The sequence below is a fragment of the Pongo pygmaeus genome, chromosome 16, assembly GCF_028885625.2.
Source record: "Pongo pygmaeus isolate AG05252 chromosome 16, NHGRI_mPonPyg2-v2.0_pri, whole genome shotgun sequence".
NCBI classification, from domain to species: domain Eukaryota; kingdom Metazoa; phylum Chordata; class Mammalia; order Primates; family Hominidae; genus Pongo; species Pongo pygmaeus.
In genome coordinates this window covers 30,236,397-30,251,273 of record NC_072389.2, presented here as the reverse complement: position 1 = coordinate 30,251,273, position 14,877 = coordinate 30,236,397, and the positions used below count along the sequence as shown (strand labels likewise).

General features: G+C 57.7%; 9 non-coding genes across 9 annotated transcripts; all 9 read left to right on the top strand.

Moving 5' to 3' along the window:
- The first annotated feature begins 884 nt into the window (after positions 1–884).
- LOC129014837 (small nucleolar RNA SNORD115) lies at positions 885–966 on the top strand. Its single transcript, XR_008494372.1, has one exon. It is a non-coding gene; the product is annotated as a small nucleolar RNA SNORD115 (small nucleolar RNA).
- Positions 967–2,774: 1,808 nt separating this feature from the next.
- Positions 2,775–2,856, top strand: LOC129014843 (small nucleolar RNA SNORD115). Its single transcript, XR_008494378.1, has one exon. It is a non-coding gene; the product is annotated as a small nucleolar RNA SNORD115 (small nucleolar RNA).
- Positions 2,857–4,655: 1,799 nt separating this feature from the next.
- LOC129014839 (small nucleolar RNA SNORD115) lies at positions 4,656–4,737 on the top strand. Its single transcript, XR_008494374.1, has one exon. It is a non-coding gene; the product is annotated as a small nucleolar RNA SNORD115 (small nucleolar RNA).
- Positions 4,738–5,557: 820 nt separating this feature from the next.
- On the top strand, positions 5,558–5,639 carry LOC129014823 (small nucleolar RNA SNORD115). Its single transcript, XR_008494360.1, has one exon. It is a non-coding gene; the product is annotated as a small nucleolar RNA SNORD115 (small nucleolar RNA).
- A 1,817-nt stretch (positions 5,640–7,456) lies between these two features.
- Positions 7,457–7,538, top strand: LOC129014819 (small nucleolar RNA SNORD115). The gene has a single exon (XR_008494356.2). It is a non-coding gene; the product is annotated as a small nucleolar RNA SNORD115 (small nucleolar RNA).
- Positions 7,539–9,311: 1,773 nt separating this feature from the next.
- On the top strand, positions 9,312–9,393 carry LOC129014810 (small nucleolar RNA SNORD115). The gene has a single exon (XR_008494347.1). It is a non-coding gene; the product is annotated as a small nucleolar RNA SNORD115 (small nucleolar RNA).
- Positions 9,394–11,176: 1,783 nt separating this feature from the next.
- On the top strand, positions 11,177–11,258 carry LOC129014803 (small nucleolar RNA SNORD115). Its single transcript, XR_008494341.1, has one exon. It is a non-coding gene; the product is annotated as a small nucleolar RNA SNORD115 (small nucleolar RNA).
- Positions 11,259–12,713: 1,455 nt separating this feature from the next.
- On the top strand, positions 12,714–12,795 carry LOC129014791 (small nucleolar RNA SNORD115). The gene has a single exon (XR_008494327.1). It is a non-coding gene; the product is annotated as a small nucleolar RNA SNORD115 (small nucleolar RNA).
- A 1,791-nt stretch (positions 12,796–14,586) lies between these two features.
- On the top strand, positions 14,587–14,668 carry LOC129014833 (small nucleolar RNA SNORD115). The gene has a single exon (XR_008494369.1). It is a non-coding gene; the product is annotated as a small nucleolar RNA SNORD115 (small nucleolar RNA).
- The last annotated feature ends 209 nt before the right edge of the window (positions 14,669–14,877 follow it).

Genomic DNA, 14,877 nt, shown 5'->3' with positions numbered 1-14,877 from the left:
GGGGTCACCCGAGTGTTGTGAAGGGTGGCCTCCTGAGTTGGGAAGGCCCGCTATTGAGGCACCTGTACTGGGAATTTGTTGCTCCGGCTGCATGGGAGCCATGATGTCACCTCCAGGGTGGCGGGGTCTTGGGACCAAGCAAAGGATAGGGCAGCATGAGACTCCGGACTGGCTACATGTGACTGGCTATGTGTCTGGGAGGTATGTGGAGTATGGATGGGGACCCACCAGAGAAAACAAGTGACCCTGAGACCCCAGGCTATTTTTTCTAGTACCTGCATGGAGAGGGCGCCTGTACGGATGCCCACTATGCCCAGGGGCAGGCTGTGCCACTGTCAGGTCTGCAGTAGCGTGTGGCATCTGGGGCAGCCTCCTTGGTTGGCTGTGACCTGGCTGGTGGCCCGGACCTGTGCCCAGTGGTCCCAGGGCAGCCCTGGGGTCATGCGGAGGAGCCGTTTTGGCCAGTGGAGGTGCTCTTGGGTCCTGCAGTCCCGCATACCCTGGGCGTTTTTCCTGAGCCCAGTGACCTACCTGCCTTGTCCTTCCCGGGTTCGGTGACAGGGAGAGACATCTGCATAGGTGATTAGTCAGTATTTCACATGGATCTCATCACATGTGTCCATGGAAGGGGAGCAAGCGTGAGCTGGCACTCAACACCCCCTTCTCCACATGGAGGGTGGTCACATGTTCTCCACCTGTTCCCCTAGATGGTGAGACTTCTTTTGGGCTCACTTTTCCTGGGCCAGTGTCCATCAGCCAGGTGCTCAGCCTTCAGTGCGGTGAAGCTCCAGCCCTTCCTGGTGCCCTGGTCTCCTGCACTGAGCTGTGGTGAGCACATCCAGGTTCCACTGGATGCATGTGCAGGAAGGGGGGTGCCCTGGGTTGCGTCAATGATGAGAACCGTATATTGTCCTAAAGAGAGGTGATGACTTAAAAATCATGCTCAATAGGATTACGCTGTGGCCCAGCCTAGGGGAGAATTTTGGAAAAGGATGCTGGGATCCCAATTTCCCCAACAGGGCCACTGTATTTTGTACCTGAGACCTGGAGGCTCTGAAGGGCATCTGGAGGTGGCCCAACCTGTCTCTGCACTCTAGGTTCCCTGTGTGGGCTAGGTGTCGGTGCTCCGGTTCCCTGGGGGCAGGGAATGTTGGTGGCTCCTTCCTGAGTCCCTGTTCTTGCCTTTGTCTTTCAGTGAGCTCTTTCACCTAGGAGGGCTGCTTGGCATTGACTGGCATAGGTGAGTGGATCCTGCTCGTGTTATGGATCATGAGCCAGACCATGTGGGGTCCCCAAGGATCAGCCTTTGGGCCACAAGGGTTTTCTCAGGGAGCTGACCTGAATTTCCACCTGAGACGGAAAGGTTCTCCTGGAAGGCAGGCTTTTTGGAATCGGACCCAAGGAGGACACCTTCTCTGAAGCCCTGAAGGGGTGATGGTGGTCCAGGCAGGAAAGGGTTCCTTCTGCCTAACATAGGACAGTGCCTAGTTGAGACTTAGTGCTGTGGTAAAGCCTCGAGGACTGCCCAGGCTACATGAGGAGGGCCAGGGGGGCCAGAGGGGCTATGGGGCACCACGGGGTTAACGGTGACCTCTTGGTCCCCAGAGTGTGGCGCGTGAATGGACCCATGGTGTTGGGTTGTGGAGATTCAAGGATAGTGCCCCACCTATGGCCCTGAATGCAACTGTCCCTGTTTAGCAATGGGCCATCTCAGTGGGTGTCTTGGAGACTGGTAGGGGGCGGAGTTGTTTCCCTGTGACTGGGTTAAGGTAGATCTCTGGCCGGCACCTAGTGGTGCTGCAGGTCAGCCCTGGGACTCTTGGGCTTTTGACCAAGGGGCAGCCTGCATCCCGCTGGGGGTCATCCTATCTCCGAGGTCAAGTGTCATAAAGGGTGGCCTCCTGAAGTGGGAAGGCTCGCTGTTGAGGGATCTGTCTTAGGATTTTATTGCTGAGGCTACTTCTGAGCCATGGCGTCACCTCCAGGGTGATGGGGTCTGGGGAACAAGCAAAGGGGAGGGCACCATATTGCTCCGGATCGGGCAAGTGTGGCCCAGCTCTGTGTGTGTGAGGTGTGCAGAGCATGGATGGTGACCCACCAGAGAAAGCACATGGCCCTGCAGCTCTAGGTTGTGATTTCCATGCACACTTGGAGACAGCATCTTGATGTGTGCCCAATATGCCCAGGGGCAGACTATGCGATAGCCAGGTCTGCAGCAGTGTGTGGCATCTGGGCCAGCCACCTTTGTTGGCCATGAGCTGGCTCATGGCCCTGGCCCATGCCCACTGGTGTCAGGGGGCCCTGGGGTCGTGTGGGGAGCCATCTGTGGCAGTGGAGGTAGACTCAGGGCCTGCAGTATGGCGCAACCCATGCATTTTGCCTGAGCCCAGTGACCTACCTGCCCTGTTCCTTCAGGGTTTGGTGGCAGGGAGGGCCAAGGGTGCCCCGCGTTGGTGACAAGTCAGTACTTCACATGGATCTCATAACATGTGTCCGTGGAGGGCAAGCAAATGTGAGCCCTCACCCACTACTGCCTTCCCCACATGGAGGTCAGTTTGGACACATATCATCCTGCTGTCCCCCAGATGGTGAGACCGAAGGAAGACTTGCCTTGGGCCCTCTGTTCTTGGGCCAGTGTCAGTCAGCCAGGTGCCCAGCTCTAAGTGCGCTGAAGCTTGGGCCTTTCCTGGCATGCTCGGCTCCTGCACTGAGCCAGGGTGAGCACATCCGGGTCCTGCTGGATGTATGCATGGGGCGGGGGTGCGCCCTGGGTTGGGCTGATGATGAATACCTTATATTGTCCTGAAAAGAGGTAATGACTTAAAAATCATGCTCAATAGGATTACACTGAAGCCCAGGATAGGTAAGAATTAGGGAAGACGATGCAGGGATCCCAAGATCTCCAGCAAGGCCACACTTATTTTGCACTGGAGAACTTGAGAACTTGAAGGGCATCTTGGGGGGTCCCAACCCTGTCTCTGTGCTCCTTCGTGAGGCAGCCCAGGCTCCCCTTGCGGGCTTGGTGTCTGTGCTCCGCTTCTCCAGGGACAGGGCAATTTGGTGCCCCTTCCTGAGTGCTCCTTCTTCCCTGTGTCCTTCAGTGAGCTCTTCTGCCCAGGTGGGGCCCCTGGCTTTGAGCGGCATAGATCAGTGCATCCTGTTGGGGTCATGGGCCATGAGTGAGGCAGCATGGGGTTGTTGAGAGTCAGCCTTCAGACCACTAGGGTTTTCTCAGGGAGCCAATCGATTACTCACCAGGAGGGATGGTTCCTCCAGGAGGGTCACTTCCTTGGGAATCTGACCCTAGGAGCACGCATTTCCTGAAGCTCTGCAGGGTGATGGTGGTCCAGGCAGGAAAGAGTTCCTTCAGCCTAACGTAGGGCAGTTCCCAGCTGAAACTAGGTGGGCAGGACAGGCTTGAGGACTGCCCAGGCCTCATGACGGGGGCCACAGGGGCTTTGGGGTGCCCTGGGAGTCATGCTGGAGTTCTTCCCCCAAGAGGGGTGGGTGATAGGGTCCACGCGGTCAGGTTGCGGAGATTCAAGGAATGCTACCCACCCATGGCCCTGAGTGGGACCAACCCTGTTGAGCAATGGGCCATTTTAGTGGTGCCTCCTTGAGCCTGGTAGGGGGTGGCACTGTTTCAATGCGGTTGGGTCAAAGCTGAGCGCTGGCTGGTGCCTGATGGTGCTGCAGGCCAGCCCTGGGGCTCATGGGCTTTAGGCCAAGGGGGCAACTCCCGTCCCACTGGGGTAATCCCTTCCTTGAGGTCCAGTGGCGGGAAGGGTGGCCTCCTGAGGTGGGCAGACCTGCTGTCAAGGGACCTGTCCTGGGAATTTGCCACCTATGCTGCTTCTGAGCCATGGGGTCACCTCCAGGATGGCGGGGTCTTCAGCCCAAGGAAAGGAGAGGACACCATGTGGTTTCCGACTGGCTGAGTGTGGCCCGGCTCTGTGTGTGGGAGGTGTGCAGGGCATGGATGGGGACTCATCAGAGAAAGAATGTGGCCCTGTAGGCCCCCAGGCTTTGACTTCTGGTGTGTGCTTGGAGTGGGCACCAGGGTGGCACTACCATGCCCAGGGTCAGGCTCTGTGACTGCCAGGTCTGGAGTGGCTCCTGGCATCAGGACCACCCTCCTTGGCTCAACCAACCTTGAGCAGGTTGGCTGCCATGGCCCGTGCCCCATGGTCCCGGTGCGACCCTGGGGTTGTTCGGGGGATCTGGCCTGGGCAGTGGAGGTGCTCTTGGGGCCTGCAGTAGGGCACAGCCCAGGCCTCTTGCCCCAGCCCAGTAACCCACTTGCCCTGTCTTTCCAGGGTTTGGTGGCAGGGAGGGCCAAGGGTTCTCTGCATCCGTGTTGGGTCAGTGTTCTGTAAGGATCCCATTACAAGGGTATCCCCTACCCACCTTCCCTACATTGATACATGAGGCCCTGGTTGGACACATGTCCTCCTCCTGTCCCTACAGATGGTGACCCTGAAGAAAGACTTGAGTTGAGCCCGAAGGCCCCGGGCCTGTGTCCATCATCCAGGTGCTCAGCTCCCAGTGCACTGAAGCTCGGACCCTTCTTGGTTCCCTGGTCTCTTGCACTGAGCTCTGGTGAGCACAACCAGGTCCCGCTGGATGCATGCATGGGGAGGGGGGTGCCTTGGGTTGGGTTGGTGATGAGAACCTTATATTCTTCTGAAGAGAGGTGATGACTTAAAAATCATGCTCAATACGATTACACTTAGGCCCAGCCTAGGTGAGAATGTTGGAAAAGGACATTGGGATCCTGTGATCCCTGGAAGAGCCACGGTATTTTGGGCTGGAGACCTGGAGGCCCTGAAAGGGCATCTGGAGGAGGCCCAACCCTGTCTCTGTGCTCCTGCATGAGGGTCCCCAGGCTCCCTGTCCAGCCTTGGTGTTGGTGCTCTGGTACCCTGGGGACAGAACAAGTTGGTGGCTCTTTCCTGAGCCCCCGTTCTCCCTTTGTGTCTTTCAGTAAGCTTTTCTGCCCAGATGGGCACCCTGGCATTGATTAGCCTCCTTGGTTGTCCATGACCTGGCTGGTGGCCCAAGCCTGTGCCCAGTGGTCCCAGGGCAGCCCTGGCGTCATACGGGGCAGCTGTTTTGGGCAGTGGAGGTGCTCTCCAGGCCTGAAGTATGGCACAGCCTGGGCGTTTTACCTGAGACCAGTGACCTGACTGCCTTGTCCTTCCTGGGTTTGGTGGCAGGGAGGGTCAAGGGTGCCCTGCATTAGTGACAAGTCAGTATTTTGCATGGGTCTCATCACATTTGTCCATGGAGGGAAAGCAAGCATGAGCTGGCACCCAACACCCCCTTCTCCGCATGGAGGGTGGTCACATATCCTCCACCTGTGCCCCCAGATGGTGAGACTTGAGGAAGACTTCCATTGGGCCTGCTTTTCCTGAGCCACTGTCTGTCAGCCAGGTTCCCAGCCCCCAATGCGCTGAAGCTCAGGCCTTTCCTGGCACCCTGGTCTCCTGCACTGAGCTGTGGTGAGCATATCCTGGTCCTGCTGGATGCATGTGCAGGGAGGTGGGTGCCTTGGGTTGGGTCAATGATGAGAACCTTATAGTGTTCTGAGGAGAGGTGATGACTTAAAAATCATGCTCAATAGGATTACGCTGAGGCCCAGCCTAGGTGAGAATTTTGGAGGACACTGGGATCCTGAAGTCCCCTGCAGAGACCCTGTATTTTGGGCTGGAGACCTTGAAGCCCTGAAGGGCATCTGGAGGTGGCCCAACCTGTCTCTGGGCTCCTCCGTGAGGCAGCCCAGGCTCTTTTTGTGGGCTTGGTGTTGGGGCTCCAGTTCCCCAGGCCAGGGAATATTGGTAGCTCTTTACTGAGCCCCCGTTCTCCCTTTATGTCTTTCAGTGAGCTCTTCTGCCCAGGCAGGCCCCCTGGAAATGACAGGCATAGGTGAGTGGATCCTGCTGGGGTCATGGGCCATGAGCCAGGCCATGTGGGGTCACCAGGGGTCCCCCTTCTGGCCACGAGGGTTTTCTCAGGGAACCGACCTGAATTACCACTGGGGAGGCATAGGTTCTCCAGGAGGGTGGCTATTTTGGGAATCGGATCCAAGGGGGACACCCCTGAAGCCCTGTGGGCATGATGGTGGTCCAGGCAGGAAAGGGTCCCTTCCACCCCATGCAGGGCAGCTCATAGCTGAGAGTCGATGCTCAGGTCAGGCCTCGAGGATTTCCCAGGTCACATGAGGGGGACAGAGGAACTCTGGGTGCCACGGGGGTCAATAGGCGCTCTCAGTATTTGGTGTGTCATGGACAAATGGGCCTCTTGGGTTGGATTGTGGAGATTAAAGGATCACGCACCACCATTGCCCTGAATAGGACCATCCTTGTTGAGCAATGGGCCATCCCAGTTAGACTCCTGGAGCCTGGTGGAGGGGAGGGGGTGGCATTGTTTCCCTGGGGTTGGGTCAAGGCAGAGCTCTGGCCAGCACCTGGTGGCTTCTACAGGTCAGCCTTGGGACTTATGGGCATTGGGCCAAGGGGTAGCCTGCATCCCACTGGGGGTCACCCTTTTTCCGATGTCAAGTATCTCGAAGAGTTGCCTCCTGATGTGGGAAGGCCTGCTGTCGAGGGTCATGTCCCAGGAATTTGTCTTTCAAGCTTCTTCTGAGCTTTGGGGTCACATCCAGGGTGGCAGGGTCTTGGGCCCAAGCAAAGCAGAGGGCACCAAGTGTATCCTGATTGGCCATGTGGCTGTCTCTGTGTGTAGGAGGTTTACAGAGTATGGATGGGGACCCACCAGAGGAAGTACGTGTCCCTGCAGCACCAGGCTGTGATTTCTGTTGCACACTTGGAGAGGTTGCCTGGACGCGTGCCCTTCATGCCCAGTGACAGGCTATGCAACTACCAGGTCTGCAGCAGGGTGTGACATCTGGGCCAGCCTCCTTGGTTGGCCGCGACCTGGCTGGTGGCCCAGGTCTGTGCCCAACAGTCCCAGTGCAGCACTGGGGTCATGCAGGGGAGCCGTTTTGGACAGTGGAGGTGCTCTTGGGGCCTGCAATATGATGCAGCCTGGGCGTTTTGCTCAAGCCCAGTGACCCACCTGCCCTTTCCTTTCTGGGTTCGGTGGAAGGGAGGGCCAACAGTGTACCGCGTACTTAACGAGTCAGAATTTCACATTGAACTCATCACATGTGTCCATGGAAGGCGAGCAAAGGTGAGCTGGCACCCCCGACCCCCTTCCCCACATGGAGGTCAGTTTGGACACATGTCTTCCTCCTGTCTCTCCAGATGGTGACCCCGGAGGAAAATTTGTGTTGGGCCCACTATCCCTGGGCCAATGTCAGTCAGCTAGGTGCCCAGCCCCCAGTGCACTGAAGCTCAGGACCTTCCTGGTGCCCTCGGCTCCTGCACTGAGCTCTGGTGAGCCCATCTGGGTCCTGCTGGATCCATGCACGGGGGGTGGGAGGGTGCCCTAGGTTGGATCAGTGATGAGAACCTTATGTTGTCCTGAAGAAAGGTGATGACTTAAAAATCATGCTCAATAGGATTACGCTGAGGCCCAGCCTAGGTGAGAATTTTGGAAGAGGATGCTGGGATTCTGAGGTCCTGACAGAGCAGCTGTATTTTGGGCTGGAGACCTCGAGGCCCTGAAGGGCATCTGGTGGGCCCAACCCTGTCTCTGCGCTCCTCTGTGAGGCAGCCCAGGCTCCCTGTGCTGGCTTGGTATCCGGGCTCTGGGTCCCTGGTGACGGGGTATATTGGAGGCTCCTTTCTGAGCCCCTGTTCTCCCCTGTGTCTTTCAGTGAGCTCTTCTGCCCAAGTGACCCCCCCAGCCTTGAGCAGCATAGGTGAGTGCATTCTGTTTTGGTCATGGGCCATGAGTGATGCAGCATGGGGTCCCCAACATTCAGCCTTCGGGCCACTAGGGTTTTCTCAGGCTGCCAACCTACTCCCCACCAGGAATGATGGTTTCTCAGGAGGGCCACTTCCTTGGGAATCTGACCCAAGGAACATGTCTTTCCTGAAGCCCTGCAGGGGTGACAGTGGTCCAGGCAGCAAAGGGTTCCTTCAGCCCAATGTAGGGCAGCTCCCAGCTGAAACTCAGTGGGCAGGTCAGGCCTCAAGTATTGCCGAGGGCACATGGGGGAGTGGGGCACAGGGGATGCAGTGCACCCTGGAGGTCACACTGGAGTTCTCCCTCCCTGGAGTGGGATGAGTGACTGGGTCCACATGGTCAGGCTATGGAGATTCAAGGAATGCTCCACACCCATGGCCTTGAATGGGACCAACCCTGTTGAGCAATGGGCCATCTTAGTGGCACCTCCTTGAACCTGCTGGGGGATGGTACTGTTTCAGTGAGGATGGGTCAAGGCTGAGCTCTGGCTGGCACCTCGTGGTGCTGCAGGCCCTGGGACTTTTGGACTTTGGGCCAAGGGAGCAGCTCTGATCCTGCTGGGGACAAGCCTTCCTTGAGGTCCAGTGGTGAAAAGGGTGTCCTCCTGAGATGGCAAGGCTTGCTGCTGAGGGACCTATTCTAGGAATTTGCTGCCCAGGCTGCTTCTGAGCCTTGGGGTCACCTCAGGGTGGCAGGGTCTTGAGCTCAAGAAAGGAAAAGACACCGTGTGGTTCCTGATTGGCTGACTGTGACCCAGCTCTGTGTGTCAGAGTTGGGCAGGGCATGGATTGAGACCCACCATAGAAAGCATGTGATCCTAGAAGCCCCTAGGCTTGGAGAGGGCACCAGGGCCAGCGCCCACCACACCTAGATGAAATCTCTCGGACTTCCAGGTCTGCAGTGGCTCTTGACGTCTGGGCCAGCATACTTGGTTGGCCAGGAGCTGGTTGGTGGCCCTGTCCTGTGCCCTGTGTCCCCAGTATGGCCCTGGGGTTGTGTGTGGTAGCAGGCCCGGGCAGTGGAGGTGCTCTTGGGGCCTGCAGTAGGGTGCTGCCCAGGCATCTTGCCCGAGTCAGGTGATACGCTTGCCCTGTCTTTCCAGGGTTTGGTGGCAGGGAGGGCCAAGGGTGCCCAGTGTCCATGAGGGATCAGTGTACAGCATGGATCCCATCACATGAGTATCCCTTAGCCCCTTCTCTACATTGATGTGTGAGGCCCTGGTTGGACACATTTACTCTTCCTGTCCCTCCAGATGGTAAGCCTGGAGGAAGTCTTGTGTTGGGCCCACAGGCCCCAGGCCAATGTCTGTCAGCCAGGTGCTCAGCCCCTGGTGCGCTGAAACTCTGACCCTTCCTGGCACCCTGGTCTCCTGCACTGAGCTGTGGTGAGCACATCTGGGTTGCACTGGATGTTTGTGTGGGGAGGGGGTTCCCTGGGTTGGGTCAATGATGAGAACCTGATATTTTCCTGAAGAGAGATGATGACTTAAAAATCATGCTCAATAGGATTACGCTGAGGCCCAGCCTAGGTGAGAATTTTGGAAGCAGATGCTGGGATCCCAAGGTCCCTTGCAGGGCCATTATATGTTGAACTGGAGACCTAGAGGCTCTGAAGGGCATCTGGAGGTGGCCCAACCTGTCTCTGCGCTCCTCTGTGAGGTAGCCCAGGCTCCCTGTGTGGGGTTGGTGTTGGTGCTATGGTTCTCCAGGGGCTGGGAACATCGGTGGCTCCCTCCTGAGCCCCTGTTCTCACCTTGTGCCTTTCAGATCTTCCATCCAGGAGGTCCCCCTGGCATTGACTGACATAGGTGAGTGGATCCTGCTGGGGTCATGGGTTATGTGGCTCATGGGGGGTCCCAGAGATTCAGTCTTTGGGCAATAGTTTTCTCAGGGAGCAGACCTGAATTTCCACCTGGGAGGGAAGGATTCTTCTGGAGGGCGACTTTTTTGGGAATCAGACCCAAGGAGGATGCCTTCCCTGAAGCCCTGCCGGGGTGATGATGGTCCAGGCAGGAAAGTTCCTTCTGCTTAATGCAGGGCAGCACCCAGCTGAGACTCAGTGCTCCAGTAAGGCCTCCAGAACTGCCCAGGCCACATGAGGGGGGCCAGAGGGGCTACAAGGTGCCATGGGGGTAACAGGGGAGCTCTTGGTCCCCAGAGCGTGGTGCATGAATGGGCCCATTCGGTTGGGTCTCGGAGATTTAAGGATTGCACCACACCATGGCCCTGAATGCAACCATCCCTGTTGATCAATGGGCCATCACAGTGGGTCTCCTGGAGCCTGGTGGGAGGCAGCGTAGTTTTCCTAGGGTTGGGTCGAGGCAGAGCTCTGGCTGGTACCTGATGGTGCTGCAGGTCAGCCCTGGGACTTGTGGGCTTTGGGCTAAGGGGCAGCCTGCATCCCGCTGTGGGCCACCCTTTCTCCATGGTCGAGTGTCGTGAAGTGTGGCCTCCTGAGTTGGGAAGGCCCACTATTGAGGCACTTGTACTGGGAATTTGTTGCTCAGGCTGCTTGGGAGCCATGGTGTCACCTCCAGGGTGGCAGGGTCTTGGCACCAAGCAAAGGAGAGGGCACCATGTCACTGCAGATAGGCCAAGTGTGACTGGCTCTATGTCTGGGAGGTATGTGGAGTATGAATGGGGACCCACCAGAGAAAGCAAGTGGCCCTGCAGCTGAGGCTATGATTTCTGGTGCACACTTGGAGAGGTTGCCTTTATGCCCAAGTACCAGGCTCAGAGGTAGGCTATGCCACTGTCAGGTCTGCAGTGGCACATGGCATCTGGACGAGCCTCCTTGGTTGGCCATGACCTGGCTGGTGGCCTGGGCCTGTGCCCAGTGTTCCCAGGACAGCTCTAGGGTGCTGAGGGGGAGCTGTTTTGGCTAGTGGAAGTGCTCTTGGGTCCTGCAGTACAGCACAACCTGGGCGTTTTGCCTGAGCCCAGTGACCTGCCTGCCTTGCCCTTCCCGGGTTCGGTGGTAGTGAGGACCAGGTGTGCCTGGCGTAGGTGATGAGTCAGTATTTCACATGGATATCATCACATGTGTCCATGGAGGGGAAGCAAACATGAGATGGCACCCGCCACCCCCTTCTCCACATGAAGGGTGGTCACATGTCCTCCACCTGTTCCCCCAGATGGTGAGACTTCTGTCGCTTTTCCTGGGCCAGTGTCCATCAGCCAGGTGTTCAGCCCTTGGTGCACTGAAGCTCCAGCCCTTCCTGGTGCCCTGGTCTCCTGCACTGAGCTGTGGTGAGCACATCTGGGTTCCACTGGATGCATAAGTGGGAAGGGGGGTGCCCTGGGTTGGGTCAATGATGAGAACCGTATATTGTCCTGAAGAGAGGTGATGACTTAAAAATCATGCTCAATAGGATTACGCTGAGGCCCACCCTAAGTGAGAAATTTGGAAGGGGATGTTGGGATCCCGAGATTTCTGGCAAGGCCACTGTATTTTGGGTTGGAGACCTGGAGGCCCTGAAGGGCATCTGGAGGTGGCTCAACTCTTTCTCTGTGCTCCTCCGTGTAGCAGCCCAGGCTCCCTGTGCGGGCTTGGTGTTGTTGCTTCTGTTCCTTGGGGGCGGGGCATGTGGGTGGCTCCTCCCTGAGCCCCGGTTCTCCCTTTGTGTCTTTCAGTGAGCTCTTCTGCCAAGGGGGTCCTCTTGGCATTGACCAGCATAGGTGAGTGGATCCTGCTGGTGTCATGATCCATGAGCCAGGCTGCTTGGGGTTGCCGAGGGTCAGACTTCTGGCCATGAAGGTTTCCTCAGGGAGCTGACCCTAATTCCCATGAAGGAGGCATGGTTTCTCCAGGAGGGCAGCTTCCTTGGGAATCTGTGACTTGACAGTGTTGAGTCGCAGAGGTTCAAGGATCTCATCCCACCTGTGACCCTGAATGGGGCCGACCCTGTTGAGCAACTGGCCATCCCAGTGGCACCTATTGAGCCTGGTAGGGGGTGGTGCAGTTTCAGTGGAGTTGGGTCAAGGCTGAGATATGTGCCTGGTGGTGCTGCAGTCCAGCCCTGGGATCCATGGGCTTTGGGCTGAGGGGGAAGCCTGCATCCTATTGGGGGTAACCTGGTCTCCAAATTTGAGTGAGAGTAACAGTGGCAATCTGAGGTGGGAAGGCCCACTGTCTGAGGTCCTGTACTGAGAATTTGCCACCTCGGCTTCTTCTGAGCCATAGGGTCACCTCCAGAGTCATGGGGTCTTGGGACCAAGGAAAAGAGAAGATACCATGTGGCCCTTGATTGGCCGAGTGTAGCCCAGCTCTGTGTTTGGGAGGTGTGTGGGATGTGGATGGGGTCCCACCAGTGAAAGCATGTGGCCTGGGTCCCCAGGCTGTGATTTTCAGTGCCCACCATGTCCAGGGGCAGGCTATGTGACTGCCAGGTTTGCAATGGTGTGTAGCTTCCGGCTACCCTCCTTGGTTGGCTGGGAGTGGGTTGGTGGCTGTGGCCCATGCCCGGTGGTCACAGGGCAGGCAGACTGCCCTGTTTTTTCAGGGTATGGTGACAGGGAGGGCCATGGGTGCCCTGCATCCATGATGGGTCAGTGTTCCACATGGAACTCATTGTGTGGGTATCTCTTATGCCTTCTACATATGGAGATGTGAGGCCCTATTTGGACACATGGGGTTACACCATCCTGTAACCCCAGATGGTGAGCCTGGAGGAAGACTTGCATTGGGCCCAATGGCCCTGGGCCAGTGTCTGTCAGCCAGTTCCCAGCCCCCGATGCGCTGAAGCTCAGGCCTTTCCTGGCACCCTGGTCTCCTGCACTGAGCTGTGGTGAGCATATCCTGGTCCTGCTGGATGCATGCGTGGGGAGAGGTTGTCCTAGGTTGGGTCAATGATGAGAACCTTATATTGTCCTGAAGAGAGGTGATGACTTAAAAATCATGCTCAATAGGATTACGCTGAGGCCCAGCCTAGGTGAGAATTTTGGAAGAGGACACTGGGATCCGGAAGACCCCTGCAGGGCCCCTGCGTTTTGGCTGGAGACCTTGAGGCCCTGAAGGGCATCTGGTGGACCCAACTCTATCTCTGCACTCCTCCATGAGGCAGCCCAGCCTCCCTGTACTGGCTTGGTATCCAGGCTCTGGGTCTCTGGAGACGGGGCACGTTGGAGGCTCCTTCCTGAGCCCCCATTCTCTCCTGTGTCTTTCAGTGAGCTCTTCTGCCAAAGCGGTACCCACCCCCTGCCCCCAGCCTTAAGCGGCATAGGTGAGTGCATCCTGTTTTGGTCATGGGCCATGAGTGTTGCAGCATGGGATCCCTGACATTCAGCCTTTGGGCCACTAGGGTTTTCTCAGGCTGCCAACCTACTCTGCACCAGGGAGCGATGGTTTCTCAGGAGGGCCACTTCCTTCAGAATCTGACCCATGGAGTACGCCTTTCCTGAAGCCCTGCAGAGGTGACAGTGGTCCAGGTAGGAAGGGGTTCCTTCAGCCCCAATGTAGGGCAGCTCCCAGCTGAAACTCGGTGGACAGGTCAGGCCTGGAGTACTGCCCAGCCCATATGGGGAGGAGGGGCATGGGGAATGTGGCGCACCCTAGAGGTCACACTGGAGTTCTCCCTCCCTGGAGAGGGGTGAGTGACTGGGCCCATACAGTCAGGCTGCGGAGATTCAAGGAATGCTCCAACCCATGGCCTTGTTCAATGGGACCAACCCTGTTGAGCAATGGGCCATCTTAGTGGCACCTCCTTGAACCTGGTCAGGGATGGCACTCTTTCAATGAGGTTGGGTCAAGGCTGAGCTCTGGCTGGCACCCAGTGGTGCTGCAGGCTGGCCCTGGGACTTGTGGGCTTTGGGCCAAGGGGGAAGCTTCCATCCTGCTGGGGACAACCCTTCCTTGAGGTCCAGTGGCAGGAAGGGGGGCTTCCTGAAGTGGGAAGGCCTACTGTTGAGGGACCTGTCCTGGGAATTTGCTGTCCAGGCTGCTTCTGAGCCATGGGGTCACCTCTAGGGTGGTGGGGTCTTGAGCCCACGGAAAGGAGAGGACACCATGTGGTTCCTGATTGGCTGAGTGTGGCCCGGCTCTGTGTGTCGGAGTTGTGCAGGGTATGGATTGGGACCCACCAGTGAAAGCACGTGGCCCTGGAAGTCCCCCGGCTTGGAGAGGGCACCAGGTCTGGTGCCCACCATGCCCAGGTACAGGCTCTGGGACTGCCAGGTTGCAGCAGCTCTTGGCATCTGGGCCACCCTCCTTGGTTGGCCAGGAGCTGGTTGGTGGCCCTGTCCCATGCCCCATGTCCCTGGTATGGCCATGGGGTCGTGCGGGGGAACCAGCCCTGGCATGGAGGTGCTCTTGCAGCATGCAGTAGGGTGCATCCCAGGCATCTTGCCTGAGCCAGGTGACCCGCTTGCCCTGTCTTTCCAGGGTTTGGAGGCAGGGAGGGCCAAGGGTGCCCCGTGTCCATGTTGGGTCAGTGTTCAGCATGGATCCCATTGCATGAGTATCACTTAGCTCCTTCCCAGCATTGATATGTGAGGGCCTGGTTGGACACATGTCCTCCTGTCCCTCCAGATGGTGAGCCTGGAGGAAGACTTGTGTTGGGCCCACAGACCCCAGGCCAGTGTACGTCAACCAGGTGCTCAGCCCACGGTGTGCTGAAGCTCTGACCCTTCCTGACGCCCTGGTCTCCTGCACTGAGCTGTGGTGACCATATCCAGGTCCTGCTAGATGCATGCCCAGGGAGGCAGTGTGCCCTGGGTTGGGTCAATGATGAGAACCTTGTATGGTCTTGAAGAGAGGTGATGACTTAAAAATCATGCTCAATAGGATTACTCTGAGGCCCAGCCTAGGTGAGAATTTTGGAAGAGGATGCTGGGATCCTGAGGTCCCCAACAGGGCCACTGTAGTTTGGGCTGGAGACCTGGAGGTCCTAAAGGGCATCTGGAGGGGGCCCAACCCTGTCTCTGCACTCCTCCCTGAGGCAGCCCATGCTCCCTATTCGGGATTGGTATTGGTGCTCCACTTCCCTGGGGGCAGGATACGTGGGTGGCT